At 60.4% G+C, this 3,835-nt stretch overlaps 1 non-coding gene across 1 annotated transcript; it reads right to left on the bottom strand.

The window, feature by feature from the left end:
• Nucleotides 1-910: 910 nt before the first annotated feature.
• Nucleotides 911-1,004, bottom strand: TRNAI-UAU. The gene is made up of 2 exons: nucleotides 967-1,004; nucleotides 911-946 (listed from the first exon to the last, which is right to left on the bottom strand). It is a non-coding gene; the product is annotated as a tRNA-Ile (tRNA).
• Between the last annotated feature and the right edge of the window lie 2,831 nt (nucleotides 1,005-3,835).

A 3,835-nucleotide genomic window follows, 5' to 3' on the forward strand; every position in this document is an offset into this window, starting at 1 on the left:
CACACGCTGCACCCAGCCCCTGGCCAGTCACGTCTGGGCTGCTGCCCAGCTGGTGCAATCCCGCAGGCGGCCCCGGAGTGGGGGCAGCAGGCCCCAGCCCCCCTGTCCCACTCGGGTCCTGCAGGGGAACGAACGGGGCTGGGCTGCCGATGCCTCCGCCCCGGGGCCACCCGCGGGATTGCACCAGCTGGGCAGCAGCCCAGACGCGACTGGCCAGGGGCTGGGCGCATGCAGTGTGTGCTCTGCTGGGTCCCCGCAACAGGCCCGGGTTCAGGGGGTTCGCGGGCACCAGAGCCGCAGCCGCAGACCTTGGCCAGCGGCCGCGGCAGTAGGAGCTGCAGCAGCGGCTGCTCCCGAGTCCCGCTGCCCAGGTGGGGAGAACAGCCGCTGCCTGGCCCGCCCCCCTACTCTCCCTCCAGGTACCACCCGACTGAGTCCTGCCTGCGCTCAGGGCCAGGCCGGACTCTCACTCACCCCAGCCCCGCGCTCCCCCTGCTTCTCCAGGGCTTCCCTCCAGCGCTTGCGGAGGGGGTTGTTTTTTTGCTCTGCCGCTGTTTTTTTTTTTTGGCTTCCCCCCCCCATGTCCCGATATTTGACCTGGGTGATCTGGTCACCCTATGTCTGCGTGACAAGAACCAGCGAAGTGGGCAGGGGAAGGGAAAGCCCTCTAACCATGGTTACCTTGCTCCTCTCCCTCCCCAGGGGTCAAAGGATGGGCAGGACTCCAGGCTCTGCTTGAGGGATCCTGGCACAGGTGCAGGAGAAAGGATTGTAGATTCTGACCTGCACTCTGGAGAGGAGGTAATAGGGGCATTTTTGACTCCTCCCCTCCTCAGTGTCCCCTGGGCTGGAATTCTACATTCCGCAGGGCCAAAGGAGTGGGTGAAGCCCATTGGTTAATGAAAACTAGTGCTCCAGGTGAGGCTTGAACTCACAACCTCAGCATAGCTCCTCTCAGCACTGCCCTATAAGTACTGTGCGCTAACCAATTGCGCCACTGGAGCACCTGTTAATAAGTATTGTCCCAGGCCCCTAGGTTGATAAAGGCAAGGAGTGACCCCAAAACATTCTCAGTGGAGTTGAGAGCGGGTAGTGACAAGTGTTGATTCTTGGTGGGGTGGATTCTTCTTAAGGCTTCCAGGCACCACTTCACCCTTTTGTTCGTCTCTGTGGAATAACAGAGCTGATTACGACTCAATGTAGAGTCTTGCTGCAGATCAACAGATCAGAAATCACTGATAACCAGCTCTAAGCATTAGTCCTGCTTTGGGACTAGGGTGACCAGATCACAGGGATGAAATATCGGGACGCGGGGAGCGGAGCAAAAAAGAAAGCAGTTTCGCATTAGCAGGCCCCGGCCGCGCAGCCAGATCACACACAGCGCCCCGGCCGCACGCGCTGCCCTCCCTGCGGAGCCTCCCGCTCCCCGACCCGCCCTGGGCACATGCGGAGCGTCCCGCCACCGGTGGGGAGCCCTGCGCCTCTCCCACTCAGCTGCACTCCAGCGGCTCCTTCCTGGCAGGGCGAGCCGCTGGAGTGCAGCCGAGCGGGAGAGGCGCGGGGCTCCCCGGCAGTGGCGGGGAAATTTATCGGTTCGGGGGACCCCGGCCGGCTCCTCGCCCCTGTCTGCCGGCCACCCCGCCTGGGACAAGTCTCACCCCCACAGCTCCTCTCCGCTGCGTGTCTCCGGTGGCCCACACCCCCGGGCCGCGCCACCCACCTGTGCCGGAGCCAGCCCCAGCTGCTGCCTGCGCGCAGCCCGGGCCATGCCCAGCTAGCCCCCAGCAGCCACGGCAACTTTCCCTTCCCCTCCCACGCTCTTGGAAGATGACCAAACCTCCTCCCTCCACTCCATGCCCCCTCCACATCTCCTCCCTCCATCCCCCTCACATCCCACGCACGCTGGTGTCCGGTGGCCTCCCTCCAGCGCTTGCGCCGCCACCATACAGCTGATCAGCGGTGCGCAAGCCCAGGAGGGAGGAGGAATGCGGGTGGCTTGCTTGGGGAAGAGGCGGGGCCAGGGCAGGGATTTGGGGAGGGATCCAATGGGAGAAGGAGGGGCAGAGTTGGGGTGGGGGGGGCGCGAGCGCTGGAGAGGAGGGCAAAATTGCTTTTTTGTCCAGCGTCCCAACCGAACATCAGTCGGGACGCTGGACAAACAAGCAAATAAAATCGGGACGTCTGGTCACCCTATTTGGGACAGTGTCTCTCATGCAAGAAACTGCCCAGTCTGTGCTAGCAGTGAGGCTCCCTCACTAACAGCTGAAATCAGTGAGAGGTGTGTGAAGTGCAGGGACCCAGGGGTGTTTGAACAGGGGGGAACAACACCCCATGACTTTTAAAGTGGGAGGGCTCTGCCTTACCACTTTGTAATGACCGTAAGGGCGAGTGAGAGTGGGGAGGGGGCGGAGAGCAGTGAGCGGGAGGCGGGGTCTTGGGGGGAAGAGGCAGTGTAGGAGCGGGGCCTTGGGGAGAAGGGGTGGTGCAGGGGCGTGGCCACGAGTGGAAGGGATGGGGCCACTGTTCGGGCTCTGGTGGCCGCTACCTTAGGGAGCCGGCGCCGCTCCTGGTGGGACTGCAAGACATCCCGGAGGAGAGAGAGTGGCTAGCAGCGCGGTGACAGGGTGGAACGGCAAGTGACCGGCAATGTGGGCAGACAGCGGAGGGAGAAAGGGGCTTTTCCCCCGGAGGTGAGAGGTGAACTCTGGGTTTTCATTGACCCAGGACAGCAGCTGTGGGTGAGGTGCAGTGAAGGGAGGGGCACATCCAAAGAGCTTTTGGTGTCTGGATTTAAGAGCCGGAGGCAAAAGGCCACTGCCCAGCGCACTGTGGGGCGGGTGTTCTGCCCATAGTAAAATAATATATGGAGATATACCTATCTCATAGAACTGGAAGGTCATCAAGTCCAGGTCCCTGCCTTCACTAGCAGGGCCAAGTACCAATTTTGCCCCAGATCCCTACATGGCTCCCTCAAGGATTGAACTCATAACCATGGGTTTAGCAGCCCAATGCTCAAACCACTGAGTTATCCCCCCAACTCGTCATGTTATGAATCCTGATTGTGTTTTCTCAAGTTAATACACGGTTATTTTCCTCCTTTTTATTAAGTTCCTTTTCTACACTCAGTGCGTGTGAGTGGGGAAAGTATCACCTCTTAGAGGCAGCCAGTGGCCAGGGTTAGTTTCCCCAGATTACTGGGTGGGGGTTAAGCAGATTGTGTGTTGTATTGTTGAAGAGGAGCCCCAAGCAGCCAGACCGGGAATTGTAACTTCAGCCTTCAGGTTAAGAGCCAGAGATGCTGCCAGCTGAGCTAGCCAGGCCACCTAAATGTATTTACTGCTTCCACCACAACCACATTCAAATCTATGCTCATAAGCAAAACCACCCAACCCAGAGTGCGATGGGCAGTGCCCTTCGCCTCAGTTTCTCACCTTGTGGTGTGACAGGCCAATCCAATGTTCCTTTAACAGACCCCTCCGCTCTCCTTCCACCAACCCCCACTCCCCTTGGGCAGCAAAGCCCCAGAGGTGGGGGAGGAAGGGGAAGGCATTGAGCAATACCTCAGCTTCTGCTGCCGCCACTCCCTCAACTGGCTCTCGGTTTGCCCTGTTCACTCTGCGTCGCTGCCGCTCCACGGCATTGTCCTTCACCCTGCTGCTGAGAGCTCCTGTGTCACCACTTCCCCTGCTGCCACCTGCCTGTCTCCTGCAGCCTCTGCGCGGCCACGTAATGGGGGAACCTCGCTGCAAGTGCAGACTGGGCAGCCTCTTTCATTGCAACACCATGGGCGGGGCGCGAACTGCCAGCTTGGGGAGACTAACCCTCTGCCCCACCC

Source organism: Terrapene carolina, unplaced genomic scaffold, assembly GCF_002925995.2.
Source record: "Terrapene carolina triunguis isolate 2854851 unplaced genomic scaffold, T_m_triunguis-2.0 Scaffold32461, whole genome shotgun sequence".
NCBI lineage: Eukaryota > Metazoa > Chordata > Testudines > Emydidae > Terrapene > Terrapene triunguis.